This window comes from Lichenostomus cassidix, chromosome 5 (genome assembly GCF_008360975.1).
Source record: "Lichenostomus cassidix isolate B80296 chromosome 5, HeHo_3.0, whole genome shotgun sequence".
Classification (NCBI taxonomy): Eukaryota; Metazoa; Chordata; class Aves; order Passeriformes; family Meliphagidae; genus Lichenostomus; species Lichenostomus cassidix.
In genome coordinates this window covers 46,479,273-46,488,754 of record NC_139486.1, presented here as the reverse complement: position 1 = coordinate 46,488,754, position 9,482 = coordinate 46,479,273, and the positions used below count along the sequence as shown (strand labels likewise).

Here is a 9,482-nt window from a genome sequence, read left to right as displayed (position 1 = left end):
ATGGATGCTAGTTTAATGAACCAGGGGGAATATTGAACTGACTCGGCAGCATTTTTTGCATGTATAAACCATCAGAGATGGAGAGGGAGGGCTATTGTTAGTAGCCATCATATTTGTTGTTTGTCACCCACGTTCTAGGAGGTGAAATTGCTGTGCTGCAGCAGGTTGGAGGTCCACCCAGACCTGCCACAGACAAGAACAGGGTAGCAAGAAGGATGCAGTAACCCTGTGCCTGGAGGATGGGATGACTGACCCCAGCAGATGCTCAGTTCCACCACAGCCCTCACCTCGGTTCCACCTGCACCTCCGGGATGGGAGACAGCAAAGCTCCTGTGCTCTCCCTTCCTCTCTCTTAGTGTCTCCCCTTCATTTTAATGGAGTCCCTCCAAACCCACAGCACTGCCAAAATGGGGGAAATAAGGGGGACACATAGATTTCCAAGCTTGTTTAGGAGGGAAAAAAAATATTCATGCATGGGTCTTCCAAGTGCAGCAGCATCAAGGTATTAAGCATTCATTTTTCATCTCGTCAGTGTCAGGGACTCCCAAATTGAGACAGCAAAACTACATCCCCATATACTGTCAGGCAAGTACATCCCAGATTGCACCAACTGTGCTGTTAAGTGAAAGAAAGAACTTTTTTCATTTTGAGGGAACAAGGGAAAGAAAAGCAGCAGCCAAATCCGGCAGGTCCTCTAATTGCCTTTTTTTTTTTTTTTAATTTTGCAAGAAAATTCTGGAAGTTCAGGTTTTGCCAAGGCTGCCACCCGCCGCGGCAGAAGGCAGGCTTTCAAGAGTTGCTTCTCTGCCTTTTCACTTCTGCCACTCACAACGTCGCGCCGCGCTCTCCAAATCGCACTTTTTTTGGCTGCGAAGCCGCAGCCTCTGTTGCACTCCGCGGCGGGAGGGAGAACTGTGGGGAGGGGGTGGAAGGGAGGAACAGCCGAACGCAGCTTGAGAAGCATCTTTTGAGATGGGGAAGAGCTGACGGTCACGTTGCCATTTAAAGATTTAATTGTATTCCTTCGGGAAACTGAGACTGACAGCTTGACGAGGGTTGCTTTTTGCTTTTTGTTTAGCTCGGGGGGAGCGATTGTTCCCTGTTAGGCGACATCGTGCAATTGCGTCTAAGACACCTGTGCTGTCTTTGTGCCCCTGGCAGCTGATAGGCGTTTGGGGTGAGCCTGGAAAAAGGCCACCGAGGCTGGTGAGGCGCACCCTCGTCCGGGGAAGAGATGCTGCGGGACGGGGCTCGTCCAGCCCCGCGATGAAATGCCTGAGGGGGGACCCTGAGGACAGCGCCAGCACCCAGGAGGAGGTCAGGGAGGCAGGGAGAGGGGTGTCCGAGCCGAGCTGGAGCTGCCAGGCTGCGGGAGGCAGGCAGAGGGCTCTCTCTCACCGCTGCAGCGCAGCCGGCAGCGCACCGCCCATCTCGGCGCCGGGCGCTCTGCCCCCAGCAAGGAGCGCAGGTCCGGCCGCGCTGCCCCGGCACTCCCCGCCCCGAGCAGCGCCGCGGAGTTGTGAGCCTCTGCACAGGGCAAGCGCCGGCTTGTGCAAGAAGCGGTTGTGAGCTCAGGGTGGCTCCTAAAAGCAGCCAGGAGCGGGTCCCCAGCCCTGCGCAGGGATGTGCCTCTCCGTGCCAGCCGGGATGTGTGCGGCAGGGGAGGCTCCGGGCGCCGGTACACTTGTATCCTCCACGCTGGCAGGCAAAGGTGGCTGGGAGCCAGGCAGAGCCTTGTGAGCAAACCCTGCCGTGCTTACGCAAGTCCCGGCGCTCACCCGAGCCTCTGCCCCCGCTGCCACGCAGGGCTCGGGGATGCCACCTCTGCGCGAATGCCACCGAGCCAGTTTGCAGGCAGCAGCGCATCGAGTCCTAGCCGGGATGAACTGGTTTGGGTTTGGCTGGTAAATGCCACCCCGCAATTCTTCTTTATCTATGGGCTGGCAGGAATAAACATGAGATGGAGCTCATTCAGGTAAGGACCTCCCGGCTCAGTGTTGACATCCAACAGTTCCTCTGCCTGGGATGAGCTGCCAGGCATGCATGGTGAGTCAGGCCTGGAGCAGCCCTCACCCTGGATACCCAAATTAACAGTCAGAGAGAGATGCAAATGGCAACCTCTATTCTGCTGTGCGGTGTGTAATCCACCAGCAAAGGCAGACTACGCTGTAGCATCACAACCCTGCTTCCCAGGCATTCCATGGGCCAGGAGGCAGAGTCACACTGCCAGCAAGCAGCAACCTCACCTCCCTTCCCACCCATGTGCTGAAGCCCTGGATGACCTTACCAAAGCCCTTTCATCTCTGATTTCCCCTCCAACACTCTCTCATGGCTTGATGGCTTCTCAGAGGAGGAACTGCAGCCTCAATTAGAGCCATCAGGTTCTGGGACCTTGGCACTGTGGGTATCCTGTGATGGGTACAATCAGCAGTGCCCAGATATGGTCAGCAGACACGGGGAAGAGCAGGGCGCTGATGGAGCTGCCTCTTCCCTCCTGTCCATCCCCTCATCCGTGTGCAGGTTAGACAGTGAAGAGCTCTGCAGGCAGACGATGGCGGTGCACAGCCCTGCCGGGGGGAGGAGGGGGAGGCACAGATGGCAGCAGATGCTCTCATCAGTGAAAATGATTGAAGCAAAACAAAAAAAACCCTAGCAACTGGTGAGCAGCCTAACAAAAACCAGCACAACGGTAGAGAGAAAGGGTCTGGACCTGACAGACCCTTGCATGGAGCCTAGCTCCGTGCTGCTTTCTGGCCCAGGATAATGTTTTTCCCAACCCCAATTCACGTACTGAAAAGAAAGACCATGTCTTGTCCCAGAGCATTGGACAGTGATTATTTTTTAAGACCTGGATATACTAAAATGAACCCCTTTGGTTTCCCTCCCATTCCCCTGTCCCTGTCCTCTCTCTTGTCCCTTTCCCTCTGCCTTCAGAGGGGTGAATATGACCCTGGACAGCTTCTAGGCACATCTAAGCTTCTAAGCCCCTCATCTACCCTCACTACCCATGGCAAGTCTTAATGTGGGCCAACACAGCACTCCATTTCGGCACTGGGGGCAAAGAACTCTTCCTGCACCTGAGGGGTGTTACTGTAAAGCCTCCGTGCAGCTTGGTTGCTGCTGCCAGCCTCAGCTCCTCTGTCGTGATAGCTTCGTGCCAGTGCAAAGGTCCTGCTCCTCCACCCCTCCCATCCCATCCCATCCCCTGACTTTGACCCATCATGCCAGTGCTCAGCAATCATGCCCAGCATTTGGCACATCTCCATGCTCCTGCCCAGCTTTCCTCCAATATGTTTGGGGCAGAGGGAAGCAGAGGGAATTTATTCAGTGCATGATGGTTTACTTTTCCTTTTTCCCTTTGGCAGGAGCGCCTCGCGGCACAGTGAGAGCTACAGAATGAATGCTCCTGCAGCATGTGCTGAGCTGAATGGCACAGCAAGCAGCCCTCCAGCCTGCTCCTTCTGCGATTAATTGCACAGTAGCTGCTCTTGCGACGTGCATGCACAGCTCTGCACGCTGTGAGGGCTGAGCCACGCTGCACACAGGAAGATACTCCTATCAGGAAAATGGAGACAGATCCAGGGCAGCCCCCGTGTGACAAACACACCTGCCTGGTGATGCTGCAAGTGCCTTTTGCCTGCTCAAGCACGACAGCTCTCTTCACTGAGTGACACCATTTTGGGCTTTGCAGGAAGAAGGTGGCGTGCACAGGGATCTGGTGAGGTGGGAGAGCTGGGGAGAACCTGGGCAGGTGCCAAAGAGGGGAGTGATGCCCTTCTTAAAGGTGATGCAGAGTTCACCGTAGTCAATACATTTCTTTACAGATCAGGGAGATACAAAGCCTGACAAGCCTCTTCCTCCAGCACCATGTTGTGCCCCAGTCCAGGGCATCACAAGGGTGACAGGCACACATGTGGTGGAACAAACCAAGCCTGGAATAGGCAGAGCCATGTCAGCCCAAGGGTTGGCTCTGGCCTCAGCTATCAGTTTTGAGGTGCCAATACCGCCTGCAGTGGGAACATAGTGTCCTGTGCCACAGCCAGCCCTGCTGATCGAGGGTGATGGGAGGCTGGCTCAGCCAGTGGTCTGAGGAACTGCACCTCAAAAACCAAGATAGGTTAAAAAAATACTTATTTGGCCATTTAAAGAAACTGCAGGTTAAAGAAAGTCTCTCCTTTTTGGTGGATAAGAAAGTTTGTTAGGCAGCAATTCCTTTTTCCTAGTTTTAGTTTCCTTCATGATCGGGTTCTGATTTTAATCCCTGCACGATGCATGCAGGAAGCTCTGCTGTGCTCTTCTGCACTTGGCTGGCCATGGCAATTAGGGGGCTTGGAAACGTTTTAGCAAGATCTATTACGTGTACAAGTGTAACTTGCATTTGAAACATGTATTGCATACTTGCATTTGGGATGCAATCCATCTTTGGATGTGCCTGAAATCTGGGAAAGAGGAAAAACCAGAGTGGGGTGAATTATTTTTTAAGTGCTTTACCTGAAACAAAGCGCTTTTCTGTAGCAATAAGGAACTTGCTGTGTAATTTTTGCTCAGCTGATGATGGCTGTGATGGAGAGGGGGCTGTGATGGCCCTGGGGCTGAAACAATAGATTCACATCTGGTAGATGGAGCTTAGAGACGAGGCTGCTTTGTTCTGCCTGCCTGACCATTACAGCATTGCCCTGGCTCTCCCGGCTTAATTTCCCCTGGGGAAAATGGGGGTAATAGGGATGACCCGAGCCACCCAGAGCTGGCCAGGTGTGCCTGCAGCGCTGCCCTCACTCAGGCTGGCTGCCCACTTCCATGTAGCCTAATGCCAGAATATCAAGTTGAGCAGGATTGGGATCTAAACAGGGTTAGCTCCCAGCTTTGAGAGGCAGGTGAGGTTTTGCAAGCCTCTGTCACTGCCTGCTCCTGGCCCCTGTGATCCCGGGAGCAGTTTAGCAGCAGTGAATCATTTGTTTTGGTTTCTCCCCACCAGGCTCTTGGCTGCAGCGCCTCGTGCAGAAGCAGTGGGCGTGGGAGAGATGCAGGGCTCGTGGGCTGGAGCCTCTCCCATGGCTGTGAGAACCCGTGTCCAACTGGTCCCCAGCCCTGCTGGAGCAGCTCCTGTTGGCTCCCAATGGGGATTTTGTGTGGGTCAAGTCTCCTGTGTCCTCATCATCCCGGGCTGCAGCAGGGGGGTCCATGGATTAGCTGAGGAGAGGTTGCCAGCGCTGAAGGCTCAAGAGGATGCTCAGCTTGGTCTCTTGCTGGAATAAACAGTCCAAGGCAGCCCCTCAGGACACCCCATCCTCTGCCTCTTCCTCATCACCTCCCCATCCCTTGCCTGCTGAAAGCTTGACATCCTTCTCCCATTTGCTTCCCACTCTCCTCCCTTGTGCCGTGCCACTGGATGGACAGAGAGCAACCTTCCCGACAGCTGATCTGTGATGTTCTTCTGTGATGTGCCAGGTTCAGTATTGGAAACATTGATTTTAACTGGAGTTTGGAAAAAATCTGTTGAAATCCTCTTCCTTCAGCAGGCTTTGTGAGCTCATGGCTCTCTGCCTGGATAACAGCTTTTATGAGGAAGTTTTGGGATTTTCAGACCCATTCTTTTCTCCCTCTCTTTTCCTATTTTACCCCTGAAAAGGAGTGTTGGATAGGGGAGGAAAAAGCCTGAAGCTGAGGCAAGACAAGTCTTTCTCAGTTTTTCCCTGTCAGGGTGCTTTGCAAGGCTGCAGGAAGGGAACTGTGCAGGAAAATCAGCAGGAAAAGCTTCGTTTCAGCCATGCCAGTCATGCTCCTGCCCCAGCTCCCACCAGGACCAAGTGTTCCCTTGCCATTGATTGTGATAACTGGGCCAAAACCCACAAGTTTAGGTAGAATAGCCCTGGTTTTGTAAAAGCTTCCCTGCTGACAGTTTTGGGTGAGCTGATTTTCTGCGGTAGAAGGGCATGAACTCGGTGTTGCTTATGCAATGGGGAGAGTGAGACTTTCTAGCATCCCAGGGTTTTATACCTCTGGTACTTTATGAGAAATGACATTTCTGGGAAAGATTTTGCCGCTAGTTACTGCGGGAGCTCAACCTTCTTCTAGAGCAAGCTGCCGGCCGCGTGTCTGGAGAGATGAGAGTTAATTTTAAAACATCCGGCATCCGTATCGGCAGGGAGGAAGGTTCCCTTCATTTCCTAAGCACCAGCAAAACCTAAGCTTCTAAACCCTAATCCCTCTCTAAGCTGGAGCTGCCAGGCCAGGGCCAAGGGCAGAGAAAAAACCCTGCCGTGTAACCAGGCCAGTTGCTCATCCCGCAGCAGGATGGGGGTGAGCCCACTCTGAGCGCCCAGGAGCCAACCTGCGGGTCAAGCTCCTCCTGAGCCCCCAGCTTTTTGGTCACACTTCGCCATGCCACCCTCCAAGACCGCGCTGCCTCTGTGCCTGTCCTTCTCCAGCCTGGGCACCCCGGCAGGAATGAGTCCCGCGGGGGTCCCGCTGCTCCCAGCTCAGCACGCAGGGCGCTGACAGGCGGCAGGGGTGGCCTCACCTGCGGGAGAGCTGCCGGCTCAACCTCGCAACACAGGGCAGCCCGCGAACCACGCCTGACCCACAAATACGCGGCAGCGCGTTTTCTGCCAGGAGCAGCGCGGCTCCGGAGGTGTCCCGGGGCCCTGGGCGGCCCGGAGGGTCACCCCAGGAGCGGCTCGCCGCTCGGGCCGCTCTCCCCGCGGGTTCCCCGTCACCCAGCCGCTCAGGGCGCCGGGCCGGGAGCGCAGCGCTCGCTCCCTCCGCGCCGCTCCGCTCCGCGCCCGCGGGGCTGACGTCACCCTGCCCTGCGCCGCCCGCGCTGATTGGCTGCGGGTGACGTCAACGCTGTCTCTTTTTTTTCCCTTTTTTTTTTTTTTTTTTCCCTTTTCCCCTCACCCCCCCGCCCGCTCCCGAGGCATGACCTCATCGCCGGCGCATTCCCGGCGGCGCGCGGAGCAGCGCGGAGCAGCGCGGAGCGGGCTGCCCCCCTCCCGCCCGCCGCGGCATGCGGGCCCTGCGGCGCCGGCAGCGGCCGCGCCAGCGGACAGTCCGCGGAGCGGGGCGGCCGCCCGCGCCCGCCGCGCCGGGTCAGTGCGCGTCCCTCCGCGTCCGCGCCGTGTCCGAGCGGGACGGGCCCGTGCGCCCCGGGGGAGGCGGGGAGGGGAGCCCGCGTGTGCGGAGCGGAGCCGGCATCGCGCCCTGAGGCGGCGGACAGCGCGACAGCATGTGCCGGTGTATGTGCGCGTCTGTGCGCGCACCTAGGGACAGCGCTCGGCGGGGACTGGTGCGAGGGAGGATAATGTGTGTGCGGTGCTGGGGCTGGGAAGGGAGCAGCCCCGCTGCGGGGATTGGGGAAAGGGGGGGGGGGCTGGCGCTCCGCGGCCGCGCATGTCGGGGATGCTGCGCTGGTTTTCGGGGCGGGGGGGTGCTGGAAATCCCACCCTGCCTTGGCGGTGTGCGCTGGTCGGGCTGCCGTGGTGCAGGTGAGGAGGGGGCTTGGGGAGCTCCGGGGAATAGCCGCTGTCCTGCCGGGCTGGGGGGCGCGGGTGGAAGGGTTTTCTGGCGGGGCTGAGGGCTGGTGTTTGAGGACCCGGTGTTAACAGCGCTGTGGTTTTTCTGATGATGAAAGAGCTTGGAGTGTCGCCCTGTGTCCTTGGCGTTTAAACGAAGCCGGCATGTGTTCAGCAGCGGGGGTTTTCATGCAACACTTCACTGCGGCGGCTCCAAAAACGCTGCTCGCGATTAATGAGTTAAGCTGCTCGTTTAAAATAATCCTTTCCACCTCCCCTAATGTGGCTGGACCGATTGATCACCCCCCACGCACCCTCAATCATTATACAGTGATAAATGTTGCTTTCTGTGCTGAGCGTTGTTTGTTTTCAAAGATTCCTGGTTATTTCCCTTATTGATAAATAAGTTCCTTCTCCTTCCTGCTCCCCCCTCCCTTTTCTCCTCCCCCAGAATTAAATTCCTGAGCAACAGCAAAAGCTGATGTCAGTGCTTCAGCTTGCATTGGGGGAGCTCTGTGCACAGGTCAGTAATTTGCCGTTTCGTTAGGAAGAAGAACGCGGTGCAGTGCTGTTCTGTTAGGAATATTTGGATTTTTCTAGTCATGGATGCGTTTATCGTTCATATTGTGGTAGATATCGACAGCTTCCTGGTGGAAGCTGGGTGCTGTACAAGCATATGTAGGAGAAACCATCCCTGTCCCAAGCAGCTGGCGATGACGAATGCATTGGGAATGGTTGCCAGAGGTTCCATCTCCCTCTGATTTGAGGGAATAAGGCAGACCCCTCTCCCACAGGAAAGGGTCGGGATTTCCGAGCAGCCCGAACAGGTAGCGCTGAGGATTGCGCCTGGCAGTGCAGGGGCCATGATAACCTTGAGAGCAGCTTGCCCGTGGAGCGGTGTTTGACGTTCGCTCGCATTGTCTCATCCTCCTGCGCTGAGGCAAAGGCTCGGGGCACGGCTGCCTACGCGCCCCAGCGCGGCTGCGGAGAGCTTTGTTTTCCGAAGGACTTGATGCGCAGGAATTGGTGCTTTTGGGTTTGGCCTTGGCTCTGTGTGCCTCTGCTTGTGCTGTCGGAGAGCATCCGTGCCGGGAAGGACTCTCTGCAGAAGAGGTTTGTTGTGCGTTTGGGTCTGCATGGGGGTTCCTGCACTTGCTTTGATTTCTCTTGTGACAGCTCCCAAAACGAAATAAGATGTGGCACCAAGAAAATCCTCCTGGCCATAGCGTATTTGGGATTTTAAAATGCCCTCAAGGACTTTGCAGGTGTCTTGTCCCCAGTTTTGCCTGGCACAGCCACAGTGGCAGAGCTTAGATGTGCAGGGTTGTCCAAATGGCTGTGACCACAGCAGACAGGCAAGAGTGTGAGCAGCACAGGAATGCCCAGATGTCTCTTTGCAGTGGCAGTAGGTAGATATTTCTGCCCTCAGCCCACTGGCAAAACAATTGAGAGGCACAAACCTGAGGCTGGAAGGTTTCCGAGCTGAGATGACAGCAGCTCACACTGAAGGTCTTCTAACCCAGCAGATTTGCCTCACATGGCTTTCAGTTGTCCCTGCTCAGCCTTAAGGTAAGGAAAACCTGGATCTAGCATTGTTATTTAAAATCTAGCCTCAGCTAAGCTTGGGAGAGCTGAGCACAGTGGTCAGAGTCCTTAGGAGCATTCACTGGGGACTCTGCATGGAGATTATTCTTGCAAATACTGCACCGTGTTCATCTGCAGTGTGTTTTTGCTGGGTGCCAGGCACCTTGCTGAGAAAGCCACTGAGCCTTTGGAGAGCTTATATTCACCTAAAATTAAATGCAACGTCACTTTTACTATGAAAACACCCCTGAGGGCTGGGTGAGACTAAGCAGTAGTGTCTGTCCCATGCTGCCAAATTGGATCTTAAAGGGTGGGAGAAAACTCGATGCTCTCCTTTGCAACCCTGTCCTCCCCCAGCAAACATCCCCAAAGGCTGGAAACTCCCCA

At 55.7% G+C, this 9,482-nt stretch overlaps 1 protein-coding gene across 3 annotated transcripts in view; it reads left to right on the top strand.

The window, feature by feature from the left end:
• The first annotated feature begins 6,942 nt into the window (after nt 1-6,942).
• DUSP8 (dual specificity phosphatase 8) overlaps nt 6,943-9,482 on the top strand; it is a 40,856-nt gene continuing 38,316 nt past the window's right edge. Inside the window, exon 1 of one of the 3 annotated variants that reach the window (XM_085062832.1) lies at nt 6,943-7,088. The gene's annotated coding sequence lies outside the window, so the exon portion shown is untranslated. Of the gene's footprint in view, nt 7,089-7,121; nt 7,236-7,613; nt 8,035-9,482 lie in introns of those variants that run through there. The other 2 variants (XM_085062835.1, XM_085062834.1) reach the window with 2 other exon arrangements.